This window comes from Bemisia tabaci, chromosome 4, assembly GCF_918797505.1.
Source record: "Bemisia tabaci chromosome 4, PGI_BMITA_v3".
In the NCBI taxonomy this organism is placed as follows: domain Eukaryota; kingdom Metazoa; phylum Arthropoda; class Insecta; order Hemiptera; family Aleyrodidae; genus Bemisia; species Bemisia tabaci.
Window position 1 is genome coordinate 43997701 of NC_092796.1, and position 23087 is coordinate 44020787.

Genomic DNA, 23087 nt, shown 5'->3' on the forward strand with positions numbered 1-23087 from the left:
AAGGGGTTGATGTGAGTAATCAAATTTCTCAGCATAGCTGAAAACAACGCTATTTCGAGCGTAGTTCCTTTCGGAGTCCCCAAGAAACTCGAAAGATATGAGTAGGTAAAGAGTGACATCTCGTGAGAGCGGAGTTAATTTTTCATGACGTTGATTCCGATCTGTAAAAGCGGAATTCACTAATTGTACCCTGGTAAAAATTGGCAGTAAAGAAGTTGCTTCAGACGCCGTGGCACGCTGCGGCGCGGCGGGCGGGCAGCCAGCGCGAAACGCGCATTGGCGCCTACAAACCTAACAGGGATACTTCACGCATTGCGCAATGCGTGAAGTATCCCTGTTAGGTTTGTAGGCGCCAGTGCGTCGCCGCTCCGCTTTGTGTTAGGCTCTAATATTTAATCTCGCGGAGTCAGCGCTTTTCAACCCATGATTTTGAAATGTTTGCACTTTTTGTATGGACTATTCTCATTTTAATTGATGAAAAAAAATGTTTTAAAGGAAAATATAATGTGTGTTTTGTAAATATTAAGGTAGTTCCGTATCAATTTTAATGATTTCCAAAGCACACGAATTTCTACACAATTTCTTATAGCCTTTTATAGCCAATGGCGATAAATTGTAAAGCCCGGCGATAGGATCTATAGCCCGACTGCATACTTTTTTATAGCTTCGTATAGCCCGGCTATATGATTTTCTCTCCTTTCTACAGCCAGCTACATGATTTTCAATAGCCTTCTTTAGTCGGTTATGAGAACTCCTATGGTATTTTGAAACGCAGCTCCTATCGCCAATTTTTACCAGGGTAAGCATAAGCAAGAAGAGTTGAGTTTACTCAGTATACTCCACACTCTGCTTTTTTTTGGAGCAGTATACAGGGTGATACAAAAGTCCCGCTCCACCCCTATAATCTCCTAGAGTTCTTGCTCCTTTTTAGAGTAGTCCCTTTTAAATTTTAGGAAGTCCGGAAAGTCGCTTTCTTTGACTTAGGAACACTCGCACGATTTCAAGTCTCTATCTCAATGTATTAAAAAATTATAAAGGTGGCGCCGGACTTTTGGATCACTCTGTATATTCCAGAGTTAAATGTACTCCAGATCAAGATCCATCCATATAGGTCAGTCATTGCGCAGATTTCCCCGCTCGGGGTAAGCCCCTTTCCATTGGCTCGTGACGTCAGCATTACTGCCGCGAAAACCAGAAAAGTCGGAAACAATGCTTTTCTTATGGGAGAGAGCAAATTTATCTTAATGAATCATTTAAATTTCTTACTTTTAAATCCTTTGAAACTTTCTGTGTGTCGAAAAGAACGTTTAGACATTAGCATTCAGGGTTTCGATTTTGCCGAATTTGTGTTCTTTCATTTTTACAGTTTACTCTGCATCAGCCATTTTTACACGCGAATCTATACCACTAGATGGCTTGTTACATCGCTGACTTCAAAAATCATTTAAAAATATAAAAACGCAAATTCAGCTGAATTGAAACCCTTGACGCTAATTTCTAAACGTTCCTTTCGACACTCAGAAAGCTTCAAAGAATTTAAAAGTAAGAAATTTAAATGATTCATTAAGAAAAATTTGTTCTCTCCCATAAGAAAAGCATTGTTTCCGACATTTCTGGTTTTCGCGGCAGTAATGCTGACGTCATGCGCAGAAGATTCTCATTTGGGTTTCGGGAATGACTGACCTATATGGATGGATCTTGCTCCAGATTTCAAGTTCATGGTAGATGGTCGTTGTATGATTAAAAATTCCTGAGAATTGCAAAATTACCTTTTTCACGGAGGGGGTCAAGTTCCGCTGAAGAATTGACTATTTATATTCAACATGCAAATTGCTTGCTATTTAGGGTCGGACAGTGCCGATCGCCAGAAATACACCTATTTGTCCCTTCTGCTTCTTATGGTTCTCTTCTATTTCCGGACTTAAAGCGAATCAATTTTTAGAATCACTCGCTCGTCTGCCTGCGCGAAGAAGTTTCCAATAGCCACGTAGCTCTCACGGTAGACGGGGGCTTGAGTTAAAATTCAAATCACGTTGTGCGCGAAAAGCATGATCGAACTTATAACATCGGCCAGCCAAAATATCATTCCACGCAGCCGTTTCCAACGAGCCAGTGGCGTGGCGCGCTTTGCGATCTATCGATAATTCCCCATTTGAAGTTGTGGTAAAGAATCGATTATCATGGTGTTCGCTGCGAACACCTTGTTTATCGATACTTTTCCATAGGTTAAAATGGTCGATCATTCGATGTATCGCAAAGCACGCCACGCCACTGCCAACGTCCACGCGCAAAATCGGCTATTGTGGAGTGGAGAAAAGAATATTATCGTCCTGAGTTGTAGTTCTCGAATACTCCACTAGTAGCATCGGTCCGTGCCTTTTTTAAGACTGCAGCTTGAATCTAAAATTCTGTGTATAGAACTTCAAAACCGCGTCTTGTTTCCAAAATAACATGATTCCACCATTTTGCTCCTAGAGTATGTAGAGCAGGTAAAGATCGAAGAGCCATATATGTCGATTAGGTCCGTCGGCGCCACATTCTCGTGCGATAGGTGCATCATAGCCTTCCATCGTCTGGCACCGGATGATAAAACTGATGAATGTCAAGGCGAACGCACACTAAATTGAATTGTTACGTCAGGTCTCACACTCACCCAGCGTTGCCATTTTAGTAATTAATTTAGGTGGAACTTCGGTCTTGTCAATAATCCCACTTCCATGAATTTTCCTTTTACTCTACACTTGTATTCAGTGTTTAGAGGAGAGAGGAGCCTCCTATTCAGGGAATTAGCCACTGATAGACAAGGTCTAAAAACGCCTCATGTTTCAAGGAAATGCCGCTTGTTTCTTTTTCAAAATTTTACATATATAGACAACAATTCACAGGACGAGGAGTTTTGAAATCAACTCCTAACCGAGATATCGACAAGTCTTTTAAACACGGATTAAGTGGAAGCTCGATAATACGAATGACGTCACTATTGTATTTTTGCCGTCCAACCCATGTTGATGGACATCACTTAGGTATACCTATCTTGTTCAGAAGTTGATTCTCAGATTTAATGTTATGTGATTCGTTTTCCCTGTAAAATTTTGAAGAGGAGCGTTGTACTTTAATTTATATCCTATCTAGAGGCCCAAAACCACCATGAATTCCGACCAGTCGGAACATCAGGAAAAACCATGTTTGAACTCTAAAAATTAGGCTTATTTGTTGCGCGATAGTTCGGTGTTAAATGTTCCGAGATGTGGATGAACGTTAGGCCATGGCCAATAAATTAGAGGCCCGTAAAATACGTTCACATGCACTAGACAGGGTATAATACTGAGAAGATACATTTTAACTGATGCACCTGTATTTCGAACGCACGAGAGGAAGAGAGAAAAAAAGCAACCCCATTTGGTACGTATCGTTTCAAGTGGTGAATTCCAAGTCTCTCTGAGTTGCATGTACAAAACCGAAGGCGCTGCGGCCACTTCAATGCCAACATTTGGATGCAACCATTCGTGCTCATCTGATGTGTGTGTTGCATATCCAAAGGATTGACGGCGTTCTCGTGGACTCACTAATAATAATCGCATCTAGTTTGAACCAAAACAAATGGGCTTAAAGTCTTATTCCTTCATAACCGAATGTATCAAACATTCAACGACTATTTCCACAGTCAAAATATCTATTTTCTGGCTGTAGATTCCTAGACTATTAATAGAGGAATATAGAAGCCCCAAAAAACCACACAAAAAAAATAAATCTATTCTCGACTTTGAATACTTAGCATGAGAAAATTTACGACGAGATGATTTAAAAACAGTGGAAACAAAGAGACTTGACTTGGCAGTCTCATTCCAATACCAATTTCACCATGTAACGCCGTTTGTTGGATTTTATTTTAATTTTTTTCTTATCTCAATTCTTTTTTAGCAGATAATAATGGTGCCGTAAGGTACCGAAACGTCCTGCCTTTGTATTTTGTATTTTAGCCTTGTTTCCGCATTTTACTGTGTTTTTTGAATGATTTCAAAACTACCCCTGACTCAGTTTTCTCTCCAAAATGAGACTTGGTGTGCTGTTGAATTCGATCCTAACGGATCGTGTGACTTCTAATTGGAGATATGGCATCCTGAGAAGCGGGCGCGCCCGGCGCCATTTGAAGCGTCGCGTGAGCCACCCCGATTCTGAAACACCTCATTTTTCTCCGGTCAAGATGACCCCTGGAGTGATGACTCGGCGAGCACGGGCGTCTCATCTCGCTAATGAGACCGCGGTCTCGGTTCCTGTTTCGCCTTCGCCTTCGACGCGCGGATTCGCGTGGTTAGAGTCAACGCAACCCGCCTCACGCGAAGCTGAAACCAGAGGAAAATGAAGATAACGAACGAGGAATAAACCAACACCCTTGGAATAAAAATATCCAAGGAGCAGGCAAAAAAGCATGAAGTGCACCGCGTTAAGCAGAAAGGAACCAAGCCACATCACACGAAAAAGAAAAATCTCGGTGTATTTACTAAGAAAAGGGTGAAATTACCAAGAATTCAGGGTTCTATTTAATCCCAGTTTTTTCTTGGTAAAATTATCATTTATGGAATTGGTAATTTTACCGAGAAATCTCGGTAAAATTATTGAACTTTCTCGGTAATTTTACTGGACCTTGGTAAAAACACCAATATTTTTTATCGACTTTGGTAGAATTACCGAGATAAAATGGCAAAGTTACCGGGAATTGATTACCAATAAAAGTGGAATTCTTACCTGAAAAAAACAGTAAAAATATCGGTTTTTAGGTAAGCTTATACCAGTCTGTCTTGGTAAAATTACTAATAATTGGTAAAAAAATTGAGATGGTAAAGGTACCAACGGACCGTAGTAAAAATGCCGAGAATTTTTTTTCAGTGTCAGCAATTTAAGTAATTTTTAGGGAAAAAAAGTTCGTGCGGATTTCTCGGAAAATTTTAAGGAATTTGGTTCGTACTATGCAAAGAATTCACTGCAATTTGCACAATAATCCGCAAAACCGATTTCATGTAAAAAATTAAATTGTTCAGTTAAATTTGGCAATAGCTGATGTGGCTTAATTCCTTTCTGCTAAGTGCGGTCCAACTAAAAAATGAAATTGAGTCATTCTGTGTCCGTGGTGCGGTTAGAGCTTTTTTATGGTGGGAGGGAGGCGGGTTCCACGGTTAAAAATTTCCCCCTTGGAAGGGCGGAGAGGCTCACGAGTCCAGAAAATCACGAAATAAACATGTTTTTTGGGAAAAATTTTCTAGTTGTAGTCGGAAATTATGGGGGTCTGAGCCTCCTCCCTCTTGCTATGCCTCTGTTCTTTGTAGGAACGACTTATATTCTTTTTAGTGCTGCTCCTTTGTTGAACTTGGTGCATCATTTTGAGCTTACCGATTCAAAAGCTGGCTTGAAATTATATTCCTAACTTCCCGTATTTTTCAGTATTTTTTAGTTCTTTTTTTTTTTTTTTTTTTTTTTTTTTTTTTTTTTTTTTTAATTACAATCAACACGTGTGTCAGTCTAGTTTACGACAGACACATGTGAGCAGCACAATAGTATGGAATACCTATATATGAATGAGGTGTCGTCTGTCGTCGTATGAGGACGAAAATTGGAATTATTATGTAGATCGTTTCTTAGATCAACCTATCATTTTCCTAGTCCTGCCAATAATCGAAAACATGTTTGTGTTTGAAATCTGATACATTTCGTGTGTAAGTGGAAACTATATTAAACTGAGTGAGCTAGAACATCAGGATATCCTTCGTTCATAAATTGAACAATTATTGGAGATGATGCGACAAAATGATCTTGTCTGCCCATATACTTGTGTTTAAATGGAAAATGCTGCCAGATAACGTCATTAGGCTGTGTATTTTCTCACTTTTAAATCTATTTTCCTACAATTTCCCATATCAGTAAAAAAATATAGAAAACAACGTGAAATCAGCTCTTTAAGCACCCTCAGATGAAGCAATAAAAATCTGCATGCAACTTCTCTAGAAAAATGCTGCCAGATAACGTCATTAGGTGGTGCATTTTCTCACTTTTAAATCTATTTTCCAACAATTTCCCATATCAGTAAAAAATTATAGAAAACACCGAGAAATCAGCTCTTTAAGCACCCTCAGATGGAGCAATAAAAATCTGCGTGCAACTTCTCCCTTATTAATTGTAAAATATGAAGCACTCATGATATAGGAGCATATCACTTGGCAAGCGATGGAAAATAACCACTTGGCGATCTGGCATCCATAATCTCGGATCTCGATGGCGCGGTCTGCCAGTTGAAGTGATGAAACTCCGGTTGTAAATAATGTTATTATTTATTTAATTGACCGGGAGAGGCCGTGCGTTCCTCGATGCTCTTTTCGAGCCAGTTTGCGTTATTAGGTGATTTTCAGTAGCCGAGAAACAGTCACTTTTCTGTGACTCAGAGTCGGAGTCGGTGCAGCGGCTTTTCCTAACAGGAGCCCCGCGAGCCGGGCGCCGGGCGGGACCTTGCCTCCTCGTTTCGCCTTCGCGTTGTGTCATTGCGGTGCCGGTGCCTTCGCCGTAATCACCGGGCTTGACGATCGCGAGGTCGCGGTAATCAATATTTTAGAGCAACGTATCCAATCAGCTGATTCTCACCCGAGTTCGGGAGTTTGATCAGTCTCCTTCGGAAACGTGGATTCCTTTCGGGAGGTCCCGAAACTCCCTGCATGAGTAAAGAACATTCGAGTACAGAGTTGTAATGTAAGTGGTAGAGCTGGCGCCACTTTTAAGCATTTTCGAGGTCCCGAATTAGGAGACTTCTGTGTCACGCCGGGTCACTTTTTCAATACGTAATTGATTGTTTGCGATACACGAGGACCCGACCATATTCCACACCGCCATTTTGGATCGAATGCATGTGTATCGAAAAAGTGACCCCGCACACCGGGCTCCGAATTCGTCGAGCAAAACATGGCGCCAGCTCTCTCGCTTACATTACGACTCTATGTAATCAATGGATGTAAACAAAGAAGATAGGAATAACTATGTATTCCACAACGCCATTTTGGATCGAAAATGTATCAAAAAAGTGACCGAAGCTCGGCGCACTCCGGGCTCAGAACTCGTCGAGCAGAACATGGCGCCAGCTCTCCCATTTACATTACGACTCTACATGTACTCTATGGAAACTCCCTGTATGAGCAGAGACCCCACATCAAATCGACCTCTTTTTGCAATGAGGAACCACTATTTGTGGCGTATATTGGCGCAATGCGTGAAATATTCATGCAGTCTTGTGGGCGCTATGCGTTTCACGCCGACTGCTGCTGACCACACTGTTTGGGGCAATGCGTGAAGTATTCATGCAGTCTTGCAGGCGCTATGCGTTTCCAGCCGACTACTGCTGACCGCAGTGTGTTTGACGCAATGCGTGAAGTATTCATGCAGTCCTGTAGGCGCTATGCGTTTCATGCCGACCGCCTCACCGCTCCGTTCCAGGTCAAATTGCGTGTGTGGTTTCTCTCTTAACTCGACGAACTAAAGGTGTTGTCTCTTGTATCACCGAAAGACGGCAAAATTAAAAATTACTATACTTTCACTCTCAGGAAATGAGAGATTTGGTCGCCTTTTCTCGTTTGTAATTTATTTTCTGAATCCGATTTTTTCCTCTCTTTTTCTCCTTTTTTTCTCTCTTTCTTAACCTCTTTTCCTCGGCTCTTTCACCCTCTTCATCGCGTTTTCTTACTTCCTCTCCTTTGATCTTCCTCCTCCTAATTCAACCTGTGTGTGACACCATCTTCCTTCTCCCCCTCATTTTTTCTTTTTCTCACTCTTTCTCTCTCTTTTTATCGCCTTTTCCCTTTTTGTCTCTCCTTTTTCCTCTTTTTCTCTCCTTTTCCCTATTTTTTTCTCCTTTTTCCTCTTTTTCTCTCTTTCCCCTCTCTGCTTCCCTCTGTTCCCCCTCTTTCTCCCTCTTTTCTCCCTCTTCTTCCCTCTTCTTCCCTCTTCTTCCCTCTTCTTCCCTCTTCTTCCCTCTTCTTCGCTCTTTTCTCCTTCTTCTCCCCTCTTCTTTTCTCTTCTTCCCTCTTCTTCCCGCTTCTTTCCTCTTCTTCCTTCTTTTTCCCTCTTCCTACCTCTTCTTCCTTCTTTTTCCCTCTTATTCCCTCTTCTTCCCTCTTCTGCTCCGTTCCAGGTCAAATTGCGTGTTTGGTTTCTCTCTTAACTCGACTAATTGAAAGTGTTGTCTCATGTGTCACCGAGAGACAACAAAATTAGAAATTACTATACATTTACTCTGAGGAAATGAGGGATTTTGTCGTCTTTTCTCGTTTGTAATTTATTTTCTGAATCCGATTTTTTTCTCTCTTTTTCTGATACCTACATTCAAAAAGATTGCAAAATTTGCCGCCCCCCACATTTTGCCTCCATGGGCCGCGGCCCATGTGGCCACCCTCTTAACCCGGCCCTGATCTGCGATTTAAACCTATAGAAAAGGATCGATGAACAGAGTGTCCGCGACGAGCGCATTAATAGTCAATTCTTTACCATGGCTCGAATGGGGAAATATCGATTATCAATCATTCACGCTTCGCCACTGATTCTTGAGCCTATAACTTAAGAGGAGGTGGGGGTCAAACCCCCGGAAAAATTTGAAATTTTAAAGCTGAAAAACTTGTTTTTTGGTAGTCTACCTGCGATAAAATAAGAGACATTTCCAAGGATTTTCGATGTGAAGAATGCTTTGGCAAATAAAGATGTTTTGTATATCTATGGGATCTCTGCCTATACATGAACTGGTCTTTTTGCGACCGTTGCATTCGTGTTTAATCGCGATTCTGCCTAAGGAAATAATCGAATTCTCTATTTTATTTAAAAAAAAGCGCAAAGAATGAAAATACGTGAAAATTTGTAAAAATTGTTTTAACTTACCCTTTGAAATCTCAGTTTAATTAATAACATAATTAATTAAATTTTCACCAATTAAAAAGTTTGGGTTTTCATATATGATATGTATTATTTATGTATATTATACATATGAGCCGTTCATTTTAACGGTCCAATTAAAGCAGCTAGCAAAGTTTTTCTCGTATTTTCATTACTGCGGCGCTAGAGTCGCCTGAAAACAAGCAATTCAATCGAATGGCACTGCAGTGTTTGATTTTCCTGATCAGCCGATTAGATTGCTGATTTTGCACGTAGTAAAAATGTTGAGTACAGACAAGTGCAGCTTGTTTTGTGGTCAGTGACAGCACACCCAAGGAGTCATCGTCAAGGTTAATCAGTCATCGTCCGCGGAGCGTCGGTGTCCACGCGTGCCCCCCCCCCCTCTCCCCCTGGAGTCCGGCCCCCAGTCAGCCCCCCCCCCCCCTCCGCTTCCCATTCTAAGGTGGGTACTCCATCCTTAACAACATAATGAAGTTATGAAAACAAACAATTCGGCTCCTCTTTCCTCTTTAGTTTCGCCTATCGCGAGCGGGCACATTCCTCGCAGGGTCGCCTGATTTCCTAACCGTCCGATCAGGTCCTCGTTGGACTACGAGTAAAAGTGGTGGAAAATACACGCAGACGAGATACTGATGCAACGCGGTGTCAAAATTTGATCCGTGATTTTGAATTTTGAGTCGGGCGTCGAAGAAAGCCAATTTGGCGTCTACGATATGTCATCGACCTCTCAGATAACGTGTCCTTCTCATTTGAAGTACTCCTATGATGCGACGGACAATGAGACAATTGAAGGGATGAGAGGCAGAAGGGTTTGACTTCATTGCCCTGTTGCTAGTCGAAGTTGGGCAATTTACTCACTCACTCGAGAACTGTTGAAATGCTCTTTTTAAAAATCTATTGTTAGTATTTTACTGTGGATAAAAATGAATGGAAAATATAGCCCGAAAATATGTAATAAGTTAAATTTTATAAAGATTGGGAAACGAGGCTAAAAACAACTAAACCAAACCAAGCAATCTTGGTTTTTTTGTTTTTTGTTTTTTTATTTTTGATTCCCCGGTTTTTTAAAATTTTACATCGCATTTTATCATGTATAATATGTCGCAGGCAATTGGCAATCGCCGGCAATTTTCAAGCCATAATGGTGAATAAATATAGAAAATCATAAAATTCAATTAGAAAAGAAGAAGATAAGAGTGCTGATTATGTTGCCTATAATATGTATAGACACTTTTCCATCCTTAAAAACATGGCAGGCATATGCACACTCAGAAGAGCGTGTAGTGAACTGCGTGACATTAGTTGGGTTGAGATCGGAGAGGCAACTAAACTAACATCGTGACAAAGCGTAGAGTATCACAAAAAATGAAGGCGCTTCAAGCCGAGCTCATACTTTTGAAAGCCATAACCCTTAAAAATTGCATCATGCCGATGCGCATTATTTCGATTTATTGAAACAACGTGTGAACCGCTTGCAAATTGCCGGCGATTGTTAATTGCCTGCGACATATAGACAAAAATTCTCCCAATTTTTCAATATTGCACTTGTAATATGTTACAATGAAGTATGCATTTAAGATGAATAAACTGTTACTCCTCAGCATGCCCATGCTCATTTATGAAAACATATCCTACGGGAGGGGTAGTAGTTGCTTGCACCCATACCTTCCTTAACAATCTTTTTCACGACCGGAAAAGAGAAATTTCTCGAGAAATCGGCCAAAATTCACCACTTTGCGCCGGGCAAACAGTTAAAAACTATTCACTTTCAAAGAAATTTTCAATTTTTACCGCAATATCCCCTCCGCCCGCGCCATAAACAATTTCTGGCTACGGCACTGACTGCAGAATTTGTTGAAATTTTTGTGACGCGAAAGTGCTGGAAATTGTAAAGACTTTTTTGCAAGTACACGCCGGTGTTTCGACGCACTTTCCAACATTACGTGCACGAGGCAGGCAAACCTGTGTCAGTGACACGGATGGCTCAACCCTTCAAATTAATGAAATTGCAGCTCGAGGAATAATTAACGGCGTTTCTCCGACAGTTTTTACTAACAGCTTAATTGTATTTTCCAACCAACTGTCGACAATTACTGCCGACGCGAGGGGACAGTAGGAAACGCAATTTAGTCCGTGCTTTCAAATTGGCAAACATGTCTCCTGAGATTGCTGTTACGGCGATTAGAGCAATCTCAGAGAGGGGCACAAACTTAGTTTTGGCGCTAAATAATTATGATTCATATAATGACGAACATTGCACTGAATACGATTTATAAACTGACTTTTCACCTACAAGAAGTTTGTAGCAGTTTCTCTCGACTACCCGTCCAAACTCTTTTCGAGCTGAGATTGAATTCTTTAATGTCTTCATTCATTTCTGATCTCTGCGAGCTTTGGCTGTAACTTCGGATATTGAACCGATTTTAACGTTATAGGCAAGAAATGGTCCGTTGGAAACAGAACGAAATCTGGGATAACGCATGTTCCCCGATCGAATTTCCACGTAGAATATGATCAACACTTTTGAAATGCCCACAAACTTAACAATAACTCAGTGAGAAAATAGAGCGTTTTCCGGGCGCGTAGATTCTTTTCGCTCAAAAAATTCTTTTAAATGAAACAAACAAATAAAAAAAAAACTTACGCTTTTAAGTAATTTCAGTATGTTTTATACGGATGAATAAATTTCCTCTATATAACTGAGTTCTTCTCTACAAGAGTTCAAGTTTGTGAGTGGTTCGGTGGATCGTAGGAAAGAAATCAACAATTGATCATCATAATTTTTGGTTTTAGTTAAACCAAAAATTGATCCGTTCGGAATTCTGATCAGAAAATCTGTTCCTGTATCCAATTTGACCTGGGTTGATTATGATTTTTCCACACGTGGGAAGTTAGAATGATCTTACTCTAACAATCTAAAGAAAATTACGAAGATAATTTTCTCACTCATAAAGTTAATTACGGAAATTTGAAATAGGTCACATTCAACGTGAGTTGCGTAAAATTTCGGTGAATGGTCTGAAAAAAGTTTAATTCTTACCATGCTTAATAGTTTAATAAGGTTGCGATACGGGATCATGTTCTAATTAATCGTAGCTTGGAATATCCGTAATTCGCGTCAAGATTGCAACCAAAGGGTCAGTGGCCAGTGAGCAGAATGTCCGTATACCTTCGATCCTGACATTATTATCGCTCATCATTTTCTTTCGCGCCTTCCGGCGAGTCGGTGGTCACCTCCCTACCTCTTTTCTCCTCGTGAATGCATAATTGGATAACTTTCTTCAAGTGTCAATAAGCTGGAACCTTAAGGCTATCGGCTACCTACGTAGTGCTACATAAAAGAAAATTGGCACGTTTCGCCTCATACTTGAGCCAGTGTAAATATTAGCGGAACTTGTTCCGGGTCTGATGGGCGGCTGAATAAACTCGAGAATATTTGAAAATATGAATAAGAATATTGATAGCACCATAATGAAGGAATCTGCAATAGGGATTCACATGCATCATGGGGCTATACGTACATATAAATCACGTGACGCGATTTTTCCGATTTTTTGACACCCACCTACCCTTTGTAAAGTTATCATAAAAATGATCCAGGCATCTTCAAAATAATTAACGTTTAAGCGAAAAATAGGCAAGAATAAGTTACGCTGGTAATCATAACCCGCCAAAAAGTCAAAATCCGAAATTCCGGCGCTTTTTCCCTTTATCAGAAAAATCGGTTTCATTACGTTCAAATGATATGCCCTAATCTTCGAATAAAGACTTGTCTTAAATCTTTACCCCTTTGTTTCCTCCCGGAAGAACGTAAATCCATTTCAATATTGCCAAACTTCATCCTGTAAATTGCATAGTAACCAGCAGAATCTTGGGTATCCCTAACTGAAAATTTCACTGATTTTTCCTCAGCGTTCCTGCAAAAATCAGATAAATTTCGAATACAATTTGCAAATGTACATTTTTGGAAAATATATTAATTTTATGAGTCAATGGGTCAGTTGCGCTGGTCACAGAATCGTGTTTTGGTACTTGATCCTGGTAGTCTAGCTAAAAATAATAAGATCTGTTCAAACAGCAACTCTCTCTGATTGTAGTAAAGGCACATATAATAATAGCACATATACCTTAGTGATGGTACGAGGTATACCTTATGGTACTATATACCTTTGTATGGTTCGCATACCGAGAATCATTAGTTCATTTTCGACCAGTATTGGTGTTCTATATGAACCACTAGAAGGTTTATGAAGCCATAGATTTTTCTCCGTGCAGAATCATCTGAAACCCGATGAAAAGAGAGACCTTCAAGGATGAGTAAAAACGGAGGACTCATCAATCCTGAACGAGGAACCGGTCGATTACGCTGTCCGCCTCCGCGCGCGGATGGGTCGAGCACAGGTGAGACACACGAACAAACAGATCATTAAAGCTCCGGGCCCGCGGGGAGCGTCGCGGCGCTCGCGGTGAAGACGCCAGGCGCCTCGGACGGGACGGAAGCTCTGACTCACACCTCCCGGCTGAGGCATAATTAAATTCCTCGAAAAGCGTTTTGAATCACATTTTATAATACGCACCTGACGAAGCGCCGATTTCGCTTTCGGGTCGCCCGCACCGGCCGCCGAGCTTTCGTTTCGAGATGGCCCCGCGCCGCCGTCGAGCTGTAAACAGCGCTGATCGCGATTTTAACCTCGCCAAACCGATGGCACCCAACCCGTTTTGCCATGTTGCTCGCACGTTTGAGATGAGCCTCCGATGAGGACCTGTTGATTTCCGATTGCAGCCTCTGATGAGGTACTATACTGCCGTGACAGCGAAGAGCGCCGTAAGTCACGAATTTTCGAAATCGAGTCTCCTTCAAAATTTTTGTGCGAAGTCTTTAATGCCTCACTTTTCTTACCATGCGTTGAAGTCACCAAAGATATTGTCTTCGGAGCATGCGTCTGATTACATCAATCTCGCTTCTTAAGCATTAATATGACCATTTGAGTATGCGGAAACCTAATGATAGGTATCGATCCCAGGCGGTTTGCCTTCAATTTCACCGCATAGGCAACACATGCACATATCAGAAAGCTTGAGCTTTGATTGAATCGATGAATGACGCGATGCTGTAAACCTATTTTAGATACCGTATACTGGATGCCGTGCGTTACTCACCTTTTCCTTGGCATAATGCGTCTTTCTTGAAGTTTCATTCTAAATTTTAAATTCTATTGCTACGTATTTGTACGCGTGAGGAGAGTATATATCCATTACGTTGTTGAATGAATAAAAGTCAGGGAATTTTTTATTTTGTTGATTTTAGGCTAATTTTTGCTAGTGGGTTTGGTTGATTTTTGCGACTAAATTCTAATAATAAACTTTTTTCTCTCAACCCAATCCATATTAGTTTGTCGAGCGCATCAGTAACCGGTGTCTGAACGAAATCCAAAATTTCTCGACCCAACGCCGGAGGTAGGTTGAAAAGTGAATGGGAGTAAAACGGTTTCACCAGAAACCTCAAAAAGCAAAAAAAAAAATTCCAAAATGATGGTGCTCTGTGCGACAAAAACAACAACTGAGCATCAACAACCGTTGTGGTTTTCTTATCCAATAATCCGGGATTTGGCTCGCTCTCTTCAGGATTTGGTTGAAAATTAGATACTGCGGATTCTGATTGGTCCAAGTTCCAACGGTGATGCAACGGTTATCCATCCAAAAAATTAACTAAATCCAGTCGCGAATTTTCGGCTTTTCTCATAGATATCGCTCCCATTAAAAGCGTGCAAATTACTCATCAATACGTCATGGAAAAGACACCCCAACTTGATAAACACTCTTCATTCCTCATTTTTAACCATGCACTGGAAAAAAGACACATTGGATCTAGAGTCCAGACTAACAAAAACATCGACAAGAAAAAATACTCTTAATTCAATCGGATTTTAGCCTAAATCAAGAACCAAGCCTCTTAATTTGAGCGGATTTCCTTTGGATTTAAGCAAAAATCTGATTGAATCAAGAGTATTTTTTCTTGTCAATGTTTTCAAGAGTCTGGACTCCAGATCCAATGTGTTTTTTTTCCAGTGTGTGCATCGAGCTCGCAGTGAATACTTACTTAAACGCTCGGATGAACGCAGCTCATTATTCGTCCAACAAAATATTCGAAGGATGTGTGTAAATGCGTCCCGTGTACGATCACTCGACAGGTGACTGGTTTTGAGCGCAATTCGGCTACTCAGCAGTTAAACCCCGGTAGGCAAGAGAGCTATGACTTGTTTTCGGCAATTTGTCGGAGCGCTTTCGAAAGTGAGCATCGGGTAGCGCGGTGGGAGGCGAGGCGAGATACTATGGAAAATTTACAGTGACTCCGTAGCCGATGCCGACGGCCAGCCACCGGTCCTTCTAATTGCATCGCAAAGGTCAAACGTGCGAAAGTTTTCAAAACCCTTTTCGCTAGCTCAGTGCAATGATATGAAACATCTTTGTTCTGGGGAGAGATCGAACGCGCATGAGCGTCATTAACCATCGGGAAAAAAGCGTCGTGGCACCGGGGACTATCGTGGGAGCTCTCTCCGATTTTTATTTACGCCTCGGATAGGACGGTCCGCTTCAACAGGGTTTGTGACCCTTTAAATTTTTTTGAATTTCCTTAGAATTATTTCTGCAGTACCGCCGCGCCGTTTTATTCTGCCAAAGATTTCAAGGTTTCCAAAATTAATTCTGATGTTCAAATCTTTATAAAAGTGCCAAGAAAAATTCCAAAAAACGCCTACACTGGGAAAAAAAACACATTGGATCCAGAGTCCAGACTCTTGAAAACATTGACAAGAAAACGTACTCTTGATTCAATCAGATTTTTGCTGAAATCAAAAGGAAATCCGCTTAAATTAAGAGGCTTGGTTCTTGATTTAAGCAAGAATCCGATTGAATCAAGAGTATTTTTTCTTGTCGATGTTTTCAAGAGTCTGGACTTCTAGATCCAATGTGTTTTTTTTCCAGTGTGGAGTTAGTTCCGCTCATCCATAAGATTGGTGAAGAAATCATCAAATTTGATATAAAAATCGATCAAACTGACGAAAAACCCAAAAATCCTGGGATAGTCCCGAAATATAGCTAAAATTTCAGGATGTTCCGGGATTTTCGAAGATTCCGAAAAGAGTTCCGAGGAATTCCAATAATTCCGAAATTCGGAATTAACTCTGGGAAATTAAATGACAACGCTGATTTCCGAATCGTAAGTCCAATTCTTTAAAAGCCGTGTGAAAGTATTTTGCAATTAAAAAATTGAAGGTCACAATTGATTATTCACCGTGACAACATCAACTTACGCTTTTTAAGCTACTAGGGGGCTATGTCCCCCAGAGGGCGCTCAGCGCCCAACTAAGCTGCCCCTGGAGGAACATTTTGGAACTCTGGTCCAAACCCAAACCTACTGCAGGTTAAACTATATCGAGACGTAATTTAGAGGTAGGAAGCTCATGAATGACTGCGAAGTCGGGTGATTTTCCATTCACTAAAACTTCAATACCAGAGGTGACTCCACGTTCACATCATTCGAAAAGAACGTTAACTATGAGACGAAAACAACAACAGTCGCTGTTCCGTCTTTCTATCGACTAAAATTGCACGTTTGAATTCCTAGCCAAACGACCGATCTGATAGTTTCCGAGCCGTCGAATAGCCCTAGCGATTTCCGAGTGACCGTCAATGCAAGGCTAATGCCTTTTCGGTCACCGCTTTAATATTTAAGCGAGAAGCGACCCTGTATGGGCATATTTGCCAAGAACCAACCGATTCAGCCCAATCGCTCTTTATAGGCGCAAAAGCCGCTCCTTGCATCCGTATAGCGCATCTCTCTCGAGGAGAAAACGGTGTGTAAGCTTTCCATCAGTGGCGTGGCGTGCTTTGCGATACATCGATTAATCTGCCATTTAAACCCATGGAAAAGGATCGATGAACAGGGTGTTTGCAGCGAACACCTTAATAATCGATTCTTTACCATAACTTCAAATGGCGAAATATCGATAATCGATTGTTCACGCTACGCTACTGCTCTCCATGGCTCTCTGCAAATAGATGATTTTCAATCGACTCATAGATGTACCAGGTAAATGATCTTTTTTTAGTTATAATTAATCAAGTTAGGATTATTTTTCAAATAGAAGCGCAGTGCGCAACAAGAGTCGGATATGAATCGATCTACATCGGGCAGCACACTGAGGACAAAAACAGTCGGTCTCATGAATCGTGAGCAGTGGCGTGGCGTGAATAATCGATTATCGATATTTCCCCATTTGAATCCGTGGTAAAAAATCGATTATTAAGGTGTTCCTCCCTGACGATAACCCTCTTAATCGATCCTATTCCACAGGTTTAAATGACAGATCAATCGCGATGTATAGCAAAGCATGCTACGCCACTGATCATGAGAATTTATGCGGTGTCCTACGCTGCCGTTCAACGCAAAAACGCCGTAAACGCCATTTTAATTTTTTTTGGAAACAATGCATCATAGCAGAAAAGCTTGTGTACCTTGGGACAATGTTTTTACTGAATTCTTTTACAAATATGATTAAGAACCTAACCTGAAATTTTTTTTTTTTTTTTTTTTTTATTGAGAGTTTAGTAGCTTCTATTCCTTTAGGAATCTACAGCCATCTATAGGCACTATTTATTGTCCGAAGACATCAGGGAGTTTGGTAGACATCCATGCTCGGGCTTACAAATTTTCACGGATTACGGCCGAGCGAATTCTGCTTACAGATCCACTCGTCAGTTCCATGAAAATTTGTCGCCACCACCGGGATTCGAACCCCGGGACCTATTGACCTAGAGTCAGACGCGCTAACCACTAGGCCAACCTGGCCGGCAACCTGAAAATTTGAGGTGCACGGGTAAAACAGTTTTTATTTTATAAAGTGTTAAATTCCAAAAAATGCGGGAAAATCTTGATGGATTTACAGCGTTCTTGCTCAGCACAGCAGTACATATGGACTACATTTTGCTATTGGGAACTAAAATTTCTAGCTCAGTTTAGCCACATTAAATACATACTCGGTTACATTAAAATTGACAGGCAAATAATATTATGCGTCAAGCAACAACTCGAGTTTGTCAGTGCGCCTACTTTTCATGCGTAGCGTTAAAGTCTCTGAGGTGATCCCTGCTTTTTGTCATCTCTCGTATGGTTCAGGGCACCGCATTTGTTTAACACGTAAACTCATTGTTACTTTCTTTCATGTTTTCGACAAGTTGACATAGTTTCGGGTAGGCTGATTATTGAAATTGATCGACAAAGCGATAGACAAAGTATATACAAAGGGAAAAAGGAGCGATCCTATATCGGTGGAAGCCGGGTGGTTACTATGGGTAAAGGAGGTATGGGTAATTAGACGAACTATACTAGGGCCCACGAACGATGATCCCTGAGCCGCGGGTATTTCTTGCAAACACTGGCAACAGCGACACCCCGGCCCGGACCGAGTCTCGAGTTCGCGGACAATGCCGAGCCGAGCCACAATCGAACCCTAATTACTTACGCGTAATTTCCGATTTCACCCTCCCGTTAGAAAAAACCAAAATTTGTTGAAAGTTGTGTAACATTTTTTCAGCAAGTGTTTCCTTACTCTCCTTTAAAGCACGAGTAAAAAGAGGCCTCGTTTATAAAAATCGGTCAAATAGCAGCAAAGTTACAGTTCGAGATACGATGTTATAAATAAAAATTGGACTTCGCTTCAAATGGAAATGGAAGGAAAAAATAAAAAATTGCATATTACAATTATATATGATTTAGCTTAGAATTTTACGAGCAATCCAACCATGTAATGGACGAAGAGATTGGGGCAAAATTACAAGAAATTGATCTTTTACGAAAGGGCTTCCTATGAAGAATTTTGACCTGAAGATAGGGGTAGAATAGCAGCAGTTCGCATACAATAGCTTTTCGCGTTCACAATACCCGGTCTCGTCGATGTGCGTGCTCGACCTTGCAGCGTTGTCATTTACATGGTCCATGCGTTTATTCGCCCGATTTTTCAGGGATCATTGTTCGTGGGCCCTAGTATAAAGGCGACACGAGAGACCCTATAGTTGGTCCATAATTTTTTGTCATGCATATGGTCCATGACAATCACCCGTGTCAACCAAGAGGATCGCTCCATTCTCCCTTTGCCTGCTTTGTCCATCGCTTTGTCTATAAGTGTTAATAAACAGCCTGCTGGTTGATGATGAAGCGGCGTCTTCGAAAGGTGTTCTCTTCAATATGGACACAAGCGAGTGCGATATTTTAATATTTCACCAAGGGGCTACAAGCTACGGAAGCTACGCCCCCTAACTGCTTCTCGGTCCAACCCTCCAAAGCGCTTCGCGCCTCCGGCGTTATGCGTTAGCGTTACTTTTATGATTTCATATTATAGAAGACGTTATTTCTAATATAACTTTCCTCATGAGGCTGGAAGCTGGCTTCAGTGTTTGATACCTTGAACTTTTTTGACGACTTTTCTGTGGTGTACACATAACTGGGTTTATGCAAGTTGAGGTCAAAATTCATCTCACCATGCCGGAATCATTTCCTGACTTTAAGTGAGACGTTTTCTTTGTAAGTTGCGAGTATCTGCCAATTCCGTTTCAAAAAATGAACTAAATCCCACCGGTAAAAAGTAGCTTCTTACTTAATCATAATCTTCATAATCCTACAGTCAAATCGTTGGCCGGTCAAATTATGAATGTGGGTTAGACGTTTAAATTCTGTCAAAACGACAAAAACTGTTTTGAGCATACCTTCCTCTTGGCCCAAAAATGCCGAATAAAACAAGTCGACAGTTTCAGTTTCCTCGCGTCCGTAACGAGCAGCTCGTCTTGTCGTTAAGTAATGGCGCCAACGTACAACACTCATAATTGGACGTAAGTTTCGGAACTGGCGGTAAATGAAAGAGGTAATTGCTATACTCTAGCGCTACACTTCACACGAAAAAAAAAAAAAAAAAAAAAAAAACTGCGGGAAAAAAATTATACGAGCCGAAAGCAAACGCATTCCGACTGAAAGTGAAACTAAACGTTCAAGCGCGACATTTTTCGAGTTTGACCGCGTGAAATGACTACCGTGTTGCCAAAGCTCACCAGGAACTGCCAATACGTGACTGGGCGTCGGAATTATCGCTTTAATAGGTATATTTGGCATCATGGTCGGTGTAGCCACCGACGAGAATTAGCCGAAACACGGAATATGAGTCCGATGAACACTCTGCATCTGCCTCTCGGTCTTGGCTGCCAGGTAATCTATGACAGGAATTTATGGTGCACATTTTAATTAAAGTGAAGAAAGCTTAATTTTGTTTTCGTTTGTGTCTCACATTTTCTTTTCGGTGAAGCATGAAGAACTGAGTTTGAGTGTGATGACATATTTAAAACGTAAAAACATTACATTTAAACTAAAGAATTCTCCTTTGAGAAGACTCTATGCGTCGCTAGTTATTTGAAGGGAGAACACTCAATTTGGGTTAATATCGTCCAAGTTTTGGCTGAGAGCCAATATTTGTCTTTATACAATTCCGTTGATACCTATGGTCCGTCCACGCGTTAATTGGATGTCATAGGGCCAAACTCGATGATTGTGCCGTTCAATTTTAAAAGGAAAAATATGAAATAAATGACATATTTTGACAAAAAAAAAAAGAAAGAAAAAAATTAAAAGGAACGAAGGAACGTAACTGCATTCCATGGTTGCAACATTGATTCAAACAATTCGGTTTTATATGTATAAAAATACACCTGTGCAATTTTTGTTCAACATTTTTGTGATTTTTGTATGAGATCAGAAGAAAAATCAATGGAATTTTCTGTCATAAATGCCCAAGATTCTTCAACTAAAAATCCAATTTGTGAAGGGAAATTTGGCAACATTGAAATTTAGTTACGTTCTTTCGTGAGAGAAACGACAATTTTTTTCACGGTGACTCAGTTAGGTGATATTAAACGTTTGGAGGTAGATTCTTGATTCATAATTAATCATAATTGAATATCATTTACCTATGCTGGAATTATGACTGAAACTGCATAAGGCATGAGTAACAGTTGCCTATTTGGATTTCCAAACCGGTCCAAAAAGAAAGACGTATTGAATGCAGTTTCTCCGAAAGACCTGGTTTGAAAAGTGACTCCGAGTACTAGCTGCTGTTTCCCTTTAACCCCTTGAGTTCCTATTCAAGGAGAGTATTACGTTGTCTGTTCAGCTCTCTGATTGGTTCACTATCCTTAGATCTTTCATGAGACTCTTGAGACTTGAAATAATCAAACCTGAACGGGAAAAGTTTCTATTTTCGAGGGAGGAAAGAACAAAAGCTTCATACGGTAAACATCGTTTCTGGCAATACCTATTCACACCTCAAAAAGCTCGGCAGCTGAAGGCAATGAGGTTTGTAGTTCCGGCTGCCGAAAGCCCGGCAACACTTTGCCGAGGTATGAGTATTACGCAGTCTCCCTGAAAAATTGTAATCAATATCTACAGAATATCGATTATTATATATCTACCAAACTGTTGTTATAACTTATTTCAGAGGTAGGAAATGAAAGAAAATCTAATCACTAGGAAGAATCAAAGGCAATATTTTTAAGAGACATCGCACCACTTTATCTTCCGATCCAAAGAGTATAAAAGTTACTTTCGAGAGTTAGCGCGGAGATTCACCTAAACGATGACTGATGACCAAAGAGAAGAGCAATTATCGGTTTAATAATCCCATCCTCATTTACAAAAATCGCATAGCGAAGAATCCTTTTTGTTGAATCCATTTATTTACTCGCATTATTGGTGAGTTTTACTTGATTTTTCGCTCGAGAACCATCATTAGGCGAAAAGTATCACTAACTTTTTTGCCTCATTCGGTTACTATGTCTAAATTGTTAGCGCGGGGCCTCTAAAATATTTTGCCTCCTTTTAGAATTTTGTCGCCATCCTGTCTATTTATACTGGGTCCTGTGAGCTCCACGCAAGTGGCACCAGTTTTTTTTATTTTTTTTTTACAACAAGGATTGAGATTCTAATAACTTTTCTTTGTGAGTATTCTTATACATCTGACCAAGCTTTTTAGAATATTCTGGTGCTAAAATGCACTCTCGTGTGAAACTAGTGACAGCGACGCGGCTTGGTGGAGCTGTTTGATTAAGTTTGATGTAACTGCGTTTTATGCAACGAAGGACGGAGACGGAGGAATGGAGGATGGCCGGTAGAGTCGCGAAGTGGAGGACCAAGACCGCAGAGGACTTAAAATCGGGTTGCGTCATTTCCCGGCTTCGGAATTAAAAGAGTGCCCTCGTAATTTTGTCAAGGAAGCCTCGTTACGTCCGAGGAAATTGGATTTAGTCACTTGTCCTGATGGCTCATCCTCATTTAAACACATTCAAGATGAGCTGCCTCAGAGCTGCCAAGACAAGGAAGACTGCCGTATGAGCCTTCAGACGTTGCAACTTTCCTTCGATAAAAGATTTCAGGGAAATTTGTGAAAATTTTCCTTTGAATTTTTCAGAGAGTTTTTTTCGCAATCAGATCCAAATAATCTGAAAATTTCAAGAGAATATATTCATAAACTTTCTCAAATAAACATTTTATCGAAAGAACGGAAGTTTGAGGTCCGTCACCGCCAAACTCAATGTTCTGCATTTTCCGACGTCATTAACGCTTTTTAATGTTATCGAATTGAATTAATGTAAATTCGAAAGGGGTGATTTGAATTTTCAATGGATCAGTTTCCCTTGACTGAAAGAAAGAAATTTGATCATATGAACCGAAGTTAAAAACCAAACTTTCGTCTCGTCAAATAAAATGTTCTTCTCTTGTAATTAATTTTTTTCAAATTGTTGTAATCCTTTGCGAAGTGTGTTTTCACAGTTTTATTATTGAATTTTACTCGAAATGGATAACAATAAATTATCTTTTTTATGATGCCGTGATAAAGGCTTCGTTAAACCTTTTCTTATCACAATGTAAACCTGTAGGGATTTCTTAAGAAAAGGAGTCTATTTTATCCCACCGTGTTCACCATGGCTCTTTACTTTTACTCATATGACAGACTCTATCGATAAATCATGCATTTGTATAAATGTTTCTGAACCCGAAAAAGTTTGATTAATTTCAATGTCTTAGGTAATGTATGTCTTCGGATACGTAGCCGTTCAGTCATCAGAAG

At 40.5% G+C, this 23087-nt stretch overlaps 1 protein-coding gene across 1 annotated transcript in view; it reads left to right on the top strand.

The window, feature by feature from the left end:
- LOC109037985 (uncharacterized) overlaps positions 1 to 23087 on the top strand; it is a 52713-nt gene that overhangs the window by 10766 nt on the left and 18860 nt on the right. The gene's annotated exons all lie outside the window — the stretch shown is intronic.